Consider the following 13,316-nt stretch of genomic DNA (forward strand, 5'->3'; position numbering starts at 1 on the left):
TGTGTCACAAAAGCACATCTTATTGCAAGGTGAAAAATGTACTTTGGTTTCCTTGAAAACAAACAAAATTATAAATAAAGCACAGGTTCAATATCTTGCTATGTGGTAAATATAGGTCTCAAATATAATACTAACTACTATGTTAGACATTTTACCAGGAATTGCAAAGCTAGAAAAAGTTACTACTGAATTTAAAGTAAAAGTAAAATGTAGGACACAATGAAATACTTATTTTTTAGTTTATTGTCACAAAACAATTTTCAAATTTTATTTATACAATATCAGCTTGGTATAGCCATGTACCTCTTCACTGTGTATTGGATTTGCAGCATCATGCTTCTGTAAAGAAACTAAGTGGCAATTCTTGCAATTGAAAGAGACCTTTACTATGTCATATTCTCAGTCCCTTTTCTAGGCTTGCCAGGCAAATACTAAAGGAATTTTGGAGGCAGTAACTGTCAGAATTGTACTCTTTTCTTTGTTTTCCTACTCTAAATAATAATGATCTCTATTCATTCATTTATTTGATTTTTGAAATAATATACAATGAAAAGTAATTCTCTAATGTTTGTTCTGTCATGATGACTAATCACTTTTTCTTTGCTCTGTATTTTAAAGCTATCAAAACTACTATGTCAATGCTAATTTTTCATTAACACATTCAATGCATATTGTGTTCACATTTATTGTCAGATATCCTTTATAAATGAGAATTATTCCACAGAGTTACTTAATAAGAAATGACAATCACTGAATTAAAGAGTATATAAAAATGAATTTACTTTTGCTATTGAGTGTTTCTGACCTAAGAAATCCAAGCATAAACTTTTTATTACTATCAAACTAACATATCCAGTAAACACATGTGTTTGAGCCTTTAGTTCATTGTATTAGTCACTTTAATGGGCTTCAAATGTGACTGTAAAATCCTTTCCTGTGAAGTAATTATAATATTCTCACTGAGAAAGGGTAATAGAGGCTTTTGTACAATGTGATCTAAAAGTTAGTAAGGAAGTCCGGGAGACTACAATCAGAGTGGTAATAAAAATATCCAATTTGGAATGTGTGATGAATCCATTCACAGATCATTACCTATTTTTGAAATAAAACAGTCAGCTAGGACAGAGGAGGTTTTGAAAACTAAATGTACTACACTGGATGTGATCAATAATTTTAGTAAAAATTTAATAAGAATTCTGTTTTATTCCAGCAAGATATATTATATTATAACCTATACAACTGAGTTAAAAAGTGTAGGGAGATTAAAATGGAAAAAAATGATCAATAAAAGTATTAGATTAGATTTGAATTCAGTATCCTTCTTGATTCACATTGTACAAATCTTACTTATAAATAATTTGCTTTTTGCTTCATCGAGTTGATCATATTCATACTTTTAAGTGTGATCCTCAGAAACTAAATTTATGATGAACCTTTGATCTTAGTGGGGAGAACTGTAACTATTCACTTTTGCCTACCTGTACTTATTCAGAAACAGATCAATAATTAAAATATGTACAAAAAGACAGGTCTACTTGTAACAGAAAAACTCTATTCATGTGAAATTGAAACTAAAAAGAAATCCAACTGAAGCGCAGGTATTTACACTTTTCAATCTTGACTGAGGGAGGGTCAGTGGCACCCAAGATATTAATGTTTCTGATTTTGGGAGTGAATGAGAAGCTAAAGATACAGAATCAGTTCTGTCTCAGAGAATGTGATGTTTCATGTTGAAACTTTTGGTGGTTTTTATTACAAAGTAACTGAATATTCCTTAATACCTATTATCCTAAGTATACTGCTAAATCCACAAGACTCTGTTACCATATAAACCTGTCAAATCCCCTTTCCTTGGGTTGCAGTCAAAATGGTATTGTGAAATACATATCATTACTTTGATGGAATTCATTTGCAAGTCTCTAGTGTTTTCTGTCATGATTAACCTTTCCTACTAGAGATTCCAATGTGTTTTGAATCAAGTTCATTTTCTATAGAATATAACTGATTTCTATAGAATATAACTGATTCAATGTATATTTTTCACCAATCATGAAATGTTACATTCAATCTTTCTTAACACGATAGTTCCATCATTTGAAACATTCTTCCATTAATTCTAAAATGTCGTGCCTTATCCAAATAGACAATATCTGGTTTTTGTGCTATGAGCTTTGTAAATATTCATAATTGCTTTATCTCAACATGTATCACACATTGAAGTTTTTTTCTTTTCTTTCTTTCCTTTCTTTCTTTCTTTCTTTTCTTTTCTTCTTTTTTTTTTTTTTTTTTTTTTTTTTTTGATGCCAGGGATCAAACTCACGACCACAGGCTTACAAGGCAGGCGCTAATGCTACCGAGCTAAATCCTTGGCCTCACACGCAAATCATGTTAGATTTTCATGATTCCTATTAAATTGAAAATGCTACAAAGTTTTAGAAAAAGTCTACTGTGGCTTCATTTTACAAATTGCCAACATAGGCCTAACCCAGTGATTATTGTAACATGTAAACTCAAAAATAAATAATGAACGTATTTCATTGTAAAACACGAAATAAAGTCATCCCTTTCAAATTTTTTTTCTGTGAAATATTTCTGTAAACCTTAGAGCAAAAACAAAGACAAAAATATGTAAATTGGAAAACATATTGGTTAGGGATCCCAGTCCTAGAATTGATTTAAAAATAAAGTAAAAAATTTTATTCAGTACCCAAACCAACAAGGAAATCATACTACATTTGAAATTTGCTGGATCACTGCAGCAAAGAACAGAGAGCTAATCCTCTCTCCCGTCTCACCAGTAATCAAAATCGCACAAGTACAGTTGACAGAACCAAATAAACTAGTCAAATTGACAAAAAGATCAAATGGAAGATAGGCTAAAAAAGACTCCTAGAAAAACTTAGTCTCTTTTTCTACGGAATCTCTTATTTCCTTACCTTAAACATAGACACCACATAGCTGAGAACCATCCACAAATAGGATTATGATTTTGTTACTATGGTGTCATGCATTAGAAATACTCTTTGTCTTTATGGTTGAGCATTTTGTTTCTTCACTTAGGAATACATGGTAGCCCTGCTGAATGGAAACAAATTTGTTTCCTCAAGCACAGTAACCCAAATGTGGAACCCCATGCCATGAAATAAACAAAACAAAAAAATAGTAAACCTAAAAACTGAAAGTAGCCTTATGATTGTAAAAACTGTCAATAAAATGGGCCAAGACATAAACAGGATGATGTCTGGTTCAAGTAAAACCTCTAAAAGAGACCAAAAATCTCCTACTATGGTTCATAAAAGATTACAAATAATTATACCATCTAGTAATCAGGAAATCAGAACTCAAATTAGAAAAGGTAATCAGTGTTTGCTAGAAAGAGGAATTAAACAAATGTTGGAATTATTTGACAAAGACTTTAAAATAGCCATCATAAAAGTGATTCAGTAGGCAATTATGAATTCTTCTGTGGTAAATGAGAAAAAATGGGAAATTTTGGCAAAGAAAAGAAAGTTGTAAAAAAATTATAGTACTGAACCCAAATACAGCAACAATGATATTTAAAAATTTTAACATTTTGGACAATAAAGAAACTTTATTGAGTCTGGATAACAGAAACTAATTAAACTGAAAACTTCAAAAACAAAATCTCTTCAAACTGTTTAAACAATAATAGAGTATCAAAATTTTACCTAGAATATGAGACAAAATCAAAGATTGTAACTAAAAGAATATTCCTATATAAGGTCTTAAAACTTACGTTTTACAAAATAAAAGAAATCTGATACCCCCCAAAAAAATAGGACAAAACTTAATAAGGAATCCCAAAGAAATTTGTGCTCAGAAACCTCATTATTTAATTTCTGAAGGCCTCACCTAAAGTAAACACCTTATAAACAAGCAGAGGCTATACTTATAGAGAAAGAATTTGAATGAGAGTGTTTAGCAAGATAAATAATATTCTAGGTTACAAGAAAAGTCTCAAAATGTCTATAAAGAATCATAACATAGAAAAAAGGCTTTTGATCTAAAGATACCATAACACTTCACAAATGATAGAAATAAATAGGCCATTCTCAACTTGTCAGTTTTCAACACACTGTTGAACAATTTGATCATGACTCAAAATAGAAAGTTGATATATGTGAACTATAATGAAAACATTGCATATATATTTGGGATACACTTAAAGCAATGTCAAATGTGAATATTTATAAACAATATGCCTACATTAGAAAACAAATGTGGTGTCAAATCAATAGTTTACATTTTAAGCTTTAAAAAATGACAAAAAGAAAATAAAACCATTGTAAAACAAAAAGTGAAAATGGCAGAAAAAGTGAAATTAAAAATAAAGGATATATTAATAAACTGAAATTAATTATAAATTACATTTATAACAGTGGAATACATTTATAGTAATTAAATTTATAACAATTTATTAGTGTTACAAATAATTTTATAATGATTAAATAAGTAAAACAATAGTGAAATTTGAAAAAGACATCCTTAATATTAGAAATGAAATAGTAAATCCTACAAATATTATTTAAAAGAAACAATTTTATAAGCAACTGGTACAATGCTTTCAAAAAAACAATCAAACCTAAACCAGCATGAGTAATGGTTAATACTAGATGCATGTGTGATTTTTGGTTTAATTTAAAGTACCATGCAGATACAGGTTAATTATAAAAATACAGATAAAGGTTAATTATACTGGAGAATTTTATTAAGTACTTAAAAAGAATTGCAATCAATATTTCATACTTTATTCCAGAAAGTGGGAAGAGGAGATGTTCAAAATCAGAATTATATCTAAAATTCTATATCCCTCAAAAACAACCAATAAGACTTTAAACAAATACTTTGTTGTTGGATGTGATTCATGTAAAGAGAGTCACATTTTTGCCTCTGACAGCAGTTATTTACAGTACATAGTTTAAACATAGCTGAAATTTTATTGTCATTTGAATTATCTTTTTCATGAAGGTTTTAAAAATTTTATGGGAGGTCAATGGGAAAAAAGAGGAATTGAGATATAACATCGACACGAACAAATTCCCTATAATGAATGTGATCATGGTATCTAAATTGCATCAATAAGGTTAATTAAAAAACAATGAGAAAAGAACAAAAATGTTCAGACTGTTTTATTGGATTAAAAAGCAATATCCAATTATGTGTTGCCTGTAAGAAACATGCCTCACTCTGAAAGATGCACATAGACTGAAAATATAAAATTACATTCCATACAAATGGAATCTAAAAACAAGAAGGATTAGCTACAGTGATGTCTGACAAAGCAAATAAATCAAAATTAAAATAGATGAAAAGATTACTATGTATTGTCAAAGGGAATAACCTACCAAGCAATTATAATGCTTGTAAACATATATTCAATAATGTCAGAATTCATTTTTATTTGATTATCTTGCTAATATTTGTGTTGTTTGTCTTTTTCATATTTTGCTAGTATACAAAATTGATCTTTGTATATTGTTTTTAGCTCAGTATAATTGCTGATCGATTTTTCAATGTTAATATTTGTATCTTTTAGTGGAATTTCTATGTATTACCAACATATAATCTTAAATAGTAACATTTTAATTTGCTTCTTCCAAAAACTTGATACAGTAATCACATTGATACTTTATTTTAAAACTATAATAACTTATTTTTCTGTTTCAACTATTGTTAGAGCTGTGATAACTGCTAAAATATCAAATGGAAATCAATAAACTCTAAATACCAATTCATCCTTATAGAAATAACACTAGGAAAAGTGGGTGAACAATTTCAAAGTTTTGTTTTAAACAATTTCTCTGAAATTACAATTTATATATAATGAAAAAGTGTTCAATTCCCTATCTATTCATGATTATTCTTAAGTATAAACTGTTGGATGGGAAAAGGCAATACGTTTATATACTCTCAACCTGGGCCACTTTTATATTTTGTTATAGTTTTAATTTAAGCTTGAAATAAAAAAACAAAGTCAGAAATATGAAATGAATGGCAGGAAAGAAGAAATTCTTAGCACTGTTTTTCCCTGGAGTTTGCATCTCAAAACAGTTCAGCCTGTTCATGATTATTTCATGGAGGTTTTGAATTTTTAGGAAGCATTATTTCAGAAGACACTATTACTATCATAAGTTCCATTTTTCAGTACTATTTTTTATTTTAAAAATATTTGCCAATCATTTCTTAACATAATGCATCCAACTAAATTTTCAACTTCTTTAACAACTTCAGCTTGCTTAAAATTTCTAGGTACAAGGTGATAAGGGGAAGAAGGAAGTGAAGGACAGTAAAGGAAAGGAAGAGAATAGAAACTATCAAAGTAGATTATATACACAAATGAAAATACCAGGAACTCACCATTTCATGCAATTAATATACACTAATGCAAATTATTTCTTTCAAAAAACTTTAGAGAGTGAATATTTGTGATTGTAGTCTTGATCTACAAGAGAATAAATCTAATGCAGGTCATACTTGATAGCATAGTTTAAAATACTCAATGAAATATAGAAGACTGGGAAAACTATCCACACACTAGAGTTCCAAAGAATCAAACTAAAGGACTATATCCCATGACAATGCCTTGCATGATTCCAGCTGGAGATCTTCAGCCCCTGGCAATGTCCTCCAAGAATCCAACAGAAGGCCTAGTGCCAAGGATAATGTATCATGCACATCTACGTCAAGATCTGCTCTGTGGAGGCCCAAAGGCCTAGAAAGTCTGTACCAGCATGATGAAGGATCTCTGCCAGCAGGCTAAGAGATCTGCAGTAGAGACAGGAAGCAACACTTAAGGTAAAGATCAGAGTTATGCCAAAGAAAATCACAGCCATCCTTAGTGACAGAGGACCTAAACTCCACTGATGATGATAACACTTGAATTCATATCAGGAAATCCAGCATGACAAGCTTTTCCAAGAGAACTAACAATATACCATTATCCCTTCACATCTGCTTTTTGTTGTGGGCAACAGTCCTCAGGTGAGCCTTCCAAACCACACCAAACTGATTCAGTTAAACTGGGTGTCACAAGTTGACTGTTGTTAATCCACCAGAGTTCTCATATAATTTTTCTACTTGAAGTGGAAAGGTGCACAATTAAGAAATAATGTGTTCCATTTTTTTCCAACCGAGTTCAGTCTTTTCATTCCTTTGATAATCTCTTCCAGAATTAACTAATTCCACTCTAGATGCTGAAGTATTATAAGGCTCCACTTCAAATGTTGGCACTGCTCTGAACATAGACTTTTTCCCTTCTCTGCATCTCAGAATTAAAACTTTGATTCTTGTCTTATATCCCGGTCTCTGAAATAATTTCTGCTGCAGAAGTTACTTGCAGACAGTCTTATGCTTTTTATTTTTTTTATTTATTTATTTTTTTAATTTAAGAGGAAAAAGAGAAAAACACAAAACAAACCAAAGCGGCGTAAGGGTACACGCAATACAGAACTACAAAACAAAACAAAACAAAACAAAACAAAAAACCATAACAGTAAGAAATTACCTGCTAGTAGATTACACACTATTTTCTTGAAAATAGTTCCTCAAATCACAGTATCAAAGAACACAAGGTGGACATTCAAACAGGGAGACTGCAAACAGCTGTGTTCAATGTTCCAAAAACATTGATAAAGTCAGCTATTTAACACCCCCAAATGCTTTTTAGCAGTGGTCTGAGACCAGGTTCTATCTTCTCCACAAACACTACACTGAATTTAATTTATTCAATTATTAAACTAAGAGGCATCTTCTCAAATGAATTTAAATGCATTTTATTCTAGGCAACCTACATGACATGCATTTTTTTCCTTAAAAAAATAATGCCTCCACTCCAAACAAATAACTTTCGAAATAAACAAAGCCTTCAAGATGAAATAGTTCAACTGCCTAAAATCCTGGCCTTGCTTGGGTGAGAAGCAGCAGCCAATTATGACAAGTGGTAGATTCAAGGTAACCACCGAATCACGGATATTATTCCATTTCTAAAGCATTCTTAAAGTCATAAATGAGGTCACACCATCCTCACAGTAGGTCAGCACATCAGCTATGCTGTTTGGATTCATGTTTAAACCAATAAAGAAGTTATAGTCTGAAATGAGCAAAGATGTGCTTGATTTGCTCTGCAGTCTGTGTTATAAATGGTTTTACTATTTCTGGTCTTCGTTCTTCAAGTTTGCCTTTGATTGACTTCATATAATCTTTGATGTACTATTTATAGGCCTCTTTTGTGAAGCTGGTTTCCTGCAAGTGACAGTTCATGACAAAATCAACACCAGTGACTACTGGGCTTTCAGTGCCTTTGCTCTCAGGGCCTTCAGCAGAGGCATTTCCACCAATGAGCTGAGTCATGAGTGTTACTCTCTGTTCACTGACCATCTTGCCCTCCATCTACAGCCTGTCAGCAGTCTCCCAGATCTTGTAAATGTCAGAGAACGTCTCATCCTGGCTGATGAGGTTTACCACTTTCACTCTTAACTTGCATTTTTATAAAGGCACATTTTAACAGAATAATGTGAGGCAACATGCTTTCTTTGAAATAGTTTGGTTATCTGGTATTTACATACCAGGTATTATCTCATATGCTACTGTAAAAACCCATGCTGTGTTTTGATAGTTTTGCAGATATAACATAACATGAGGGTAGATGCTTAGCACTCAGTGAGACATACTATTCATTTGAGGATATGTATAATTACATTTCTAGTGAAGTCTTTTATTAAGCACCTGGTTTTACGCTTAGGCTGTTTTCCCAAACTTGGAGCCCAAAAGCTCACATACAAAACTTTAACCTTTAATAGTCTTCTAAGAGCTATATAAAAGTTAACTTTACTAGAGAAACTGAACAATTTACATATTCATTAATGACTAACAACGAATACTTTTCCTAGATTTTGCATGCACATTGTATATAAAGTTGTTTATTAGTATCACATAAGTACATTAATAATATTCAGTTAGTAAATATATATTATATATCTTTTTATTTGATTTCTTGCATTATTAAGACTACTACATATAATAAATGAGACATGGGAATTAGTTTATTAATATAACTAGACCATAACAACACATCTATGCTTTCTTATTTTCAACACAAAGTCAAAATAGGCTTAAAATATTTTTCTGTTTTGTTTGTCATTGTAGTAAATGTAAAAGACTGCTGCTTTACAAGAAATACAATTTTTTTTTTTATCCTTTGTAATCTGACTCTCACTTTAGTATCAGATTTACGCTACTTTCTTAGGTAGTGTCCTAGATTCTTAAGGAAAAGCACTTTGTGGATATTTCTCACAAAATACTATTTTGACTCTGAAGTTATTTTGTCTTTTAAGGCCTAGACTATTTTGACTGATATAGAGCGGAAGAGTAGTAAAAATAGAGGTAGTTAACAATGCTCAGAACATATTTTTGTTAATACTGAGCAAACGTTTTTTAATTACTGAAACTGAAATGTAAGAAAAGGCAAAGCTGTATATAGAAACATAAACACACACTTATAATCTATGTATCAGAATTATAAATGTATACATCGTCCTTTATAGAAGATGACTACCTAGAGATACTGAGGGACAGTATTGACTCATACCAAGGAGGAAAAAAATGAAGCCTTTGTTGTGAAGCCAGAGTCAGCTAAACGATAAATTTTTGACTTCACAGAAATAAATTATTTTGAAAAGTTAAAAAATATGGAAGCTTTTCAAGGATTTTTACATGAATATCTCTCAATTTATGAATCATGAGGCATTCTTATAAAATGAAAAATCACCAAAATGAAGCCTTATTTTTTTGCCTTAGCAGTTAGTTTAGGATACAGTTATGTTAGAAACTGAACATTATGTTTCGTTGTTTCATTATGTTTATAAAAACTTCTCAAACAATCGCACTGTTTTTGTACAATACCTGCCAACTGTTACCAAAAAATGTGGTTCTCTTATAAATATCAATCTTTCATTTGTATCATTTTAATATCAAGGACAGAGCCAAATGATCTAACGGTAAAGAACATTTATCAATACTTTTTTGGTATATCTAAGTGAAGTATCCATTTATATTTGTATTTTTAATATGTATTACCATTTTAGTGTAGTTTTCTACTGAAAAACTGTAAAAGTAGTTTATTACTCAGCAACCACTCTGCAATTTTCAATTAACAAAATAGAATAAATAGCAAAAGAAAATATTTTATTAATAGACATTAGATTAAATAGAATTATGCACCCTATTTTAAAGAAAAATGATGAATAACATACTGCAAAACCACATTTTCTGACAAGAATAAAAACATAAACCTCTGAAAGAAGATGCAAATGTCAGATATTATTGATGATCGGCTTGCATTCTCATGATCCAGTAGTTGTTGACACTTAATTTTAACAAAATCATGTTTCAACTACCATCTTTCTAGCGAGGCTGTGTAAAACAGACAGTAACTTTAAATATTGTTGATAAGTACATTTCACCAGTATGTTAGTTGTAATTCACTCAGAATCATGACTCTCAATTTGTTTCTCATTCTCTACAGAGTTATTTTGAACAAAGCATCCTTTAACATTGTTATAATTTGCATCTAGATTCCTCTCAAAACCATACGCATTCTTAGGGCTTTTTCAAAGGTGCCTGCATCTAGACTGTGTGTGTTTCTGGGATTAAGGGTGTATGATTACTAAATCAGTCTACTGATGGGTTTGGCATTGCCGCAAATACTGTTGCCTCAACAGAATATAAAACAGGCAGAAAGAAGCTATTAAGACTCCTTCTTGCTTTTGCTAACTTGTGAGAGCCATGAATTATTCTGTAAAAGGCCTCTGCCAAGCCACCTTGCCCTGGAGCCAGTCCATTATGGACTGAAATCTCTATAAACTGTGAGCTCTGGTAAATACAACTTTTCTCCCTAACTTTTGGCCTGCAGTATTCTGACTCGGCCATGAGAAAAATAGGTGGCATGAGAAAAGATAGTCGTCTGAACAATTAGAAGTTCAGTAGGAAACAGTGAATTGGTTTCATTTTTAACATATAATCCCCATGACTTATAAAGGGGATTTATATTTTCCAAGCATTATTATTTGACAGTGAAGACAGAATTGTTTCTCTGATTGGAAAAATGATTGAATTATTCATTCAGTCAAATTAGAGACAAATGTACTAAGTGAAAGTTTACTGCAAGAGAAAATGTGACTGGGTAAAAACTCAAGGATGTAGACCTAATGATGGGGCTAACATTTCCTTATAGTATCCATTGCTGCTCTGAATATTTATAATGTTGCTGATGGTGTTTTCACTGGCTTACTGATGTTTCTTTTCCTTTCATTTTTTCAACTTCTACTGAGAAACCATCTCATTGCATCTCACTGAATTCTGTAGGAAATATTTGTCTCTCCTATGCTATTATAGTACCTTGTGGAACTCTATTACTATTTCACTTAGCATTTCATGTTAAAATTACTCATTAATCCTACTCAAATGAACCTTTAAGTCACACTTACTAGCTCACAGTCACTAGTTCTAGTTCGTGTCTAGACTTCAACACAACAGAGTAGCATCCTGCTAATGCTTAAAAGAGTGTTGAGAAGTCAAGATTCTTACTGTAAAAATAGACCCAGATTGAAAGTCATAAGTGTTGTGATATTATTTCCTGTTTGTATTTTTTCTTTCCCTCCTGGAACTAACATGTTTAGAAATTACACCTTAATTTTGTCACTAGTTTAAGGGAAAGAATTATCCACATTAAATTTAAGAGACACCCCAGGTCTGTATCCAGGAACTTTTGGTATATTGTCTTAATATTCCAATTTTACAATTTTTGTTTTGAGTACTCTTCAAAACTAAAATACAGTCATTTCATTTATAGAACAATAAACACATTGTCATGAATTATTGTGACAAATAGTTTGAATACATTTGACAATTTTAAATTAATATCAAAATATAACTGATACAACTGTCATAAACACAAAACTATGGCATTTACTAATAAAATATTACTAGCTTTTGAAGTTTGTAGCTTACAGTATTTTTAGTTTAATTTTTTACTAGTGCTTATTTGTAGTACACAAAGGTTTCACTCTTCAAAGGGAGTTGGAACACGTACGTAGCACATTTTTGTTTTTCATTCCTTCATCTTCATGCGCTCCATCTCATGGGAGTTTGCAATATTTAAATAAATTATTTAACTGAGGAAATATTAATAGCTTACTCCCTTGATATTTATGTATCATTTTACAGCTTGTACAATAGATAGAAAATACTCAACCCAAATAGTCCCATATGTAGCTTTTGTACTTTAGTTTCCCTTGATATTTCAGATCTGCTGACTTTTAGGGATTTGGACCACTAAATAAGGTTTATGTGGCAGCAGAGTAAATATCTATGAACTCCTTTAAAGTGGACAGTCTAGCAAAAAAATTGGCATAGTCCTAATTGCACCCCAGTGCGTACTTTGTCAAAAGATAACATTATGTGAGAAATTTTGGCATTATCAACAGAGATTTCTTAAACTAAATCAAGAAACCAGCATTGCAGATTAGATTTCTGGGACAGTTTACTTTTCCTAAATATGACAGTCTGTAAACCAGAGATCACATAAAACAAACAGATGAAGCAGATGTGAGGCAGACTCCGAATTGGAAATCTGCCAACAATCAGCTCCACCAATGTTTAATATCTAACCAGAAAAACATTTTGTTGAAATTTAGACTCTTTCCCTCTAGATTAACTTTTGCCAACTGGATACAGTTCAGTGAACATAATGGGCATCATTACTGAAGTCTCAGGTAATTGACTGGCATTGCACTCTATTCTGCATTCATATTTTAGTGTTTCCTTACAAATATTTTGAAAAAGCATTCAACTTCAAAAGTTTCTCAGAAAACTATAGAAATATATCTCTGTATTATCTTTGCATTTAAATTTGTTTTAAAAATAGAGATAACATTCAGATACATAAAATGCAAACTAAATTTCTTCTACTTAAGTAATGAATATAAATTCAGAATTTGTAATGCTAAATGCATGAAAATCTTATGGATTATAAAAGATATGATAGGTGTGGGGGGAGTACATGAATTGTAGTTGTACAACAACCCATGAAAGCTTTGTTGATGCTGGTCCTTTATATTTCTGGAGTGAATGTGGTTAGAAAAAAAAAGCAATATAGACTTCCATGGTCTGTATCTCATTATATATTCAGCAGATGTACTGAAATATATGTCGCCATATTTGTTTTCTAAAATCTTAACAAGAATAATTCTGGCATCCAGATACATGGTCATCTGATTCACTTATAATATTGGAGCATT

At 31.2% G+C, this 13,316-nt stretch overlaps 1 pseudogene; it reads right to left on the bottom strand.

Moving 5' to 3' along the window:
* Positions 1-7,992: 7,992 nt before the first annotated feature.
* The window catches only part of LOC100735148 (translationally-controlled tumor protein-like), an 85,800-nt pseudogene continuing 80,476 nt past the window's right edge, over positions 7,993-13,316 (bottom strand).

Source organism: Cavia porcellus, unplaced genomic scaffold, assembly GCF_034190915.1.
Source record: "Cavia porcellus strain 051 isolate PalLab524CR breed Dunkin Hartley unplaced genomic scaffold, mCavPor4.1 scaffold_1, whole genome shotgun sequence".
Classification (NCBI taxonomy): Eukaryota; Metazoa; Chordata; class Mammalia; order Rodentia; family Caviidae; genus Cavia; species Cavia porcellus.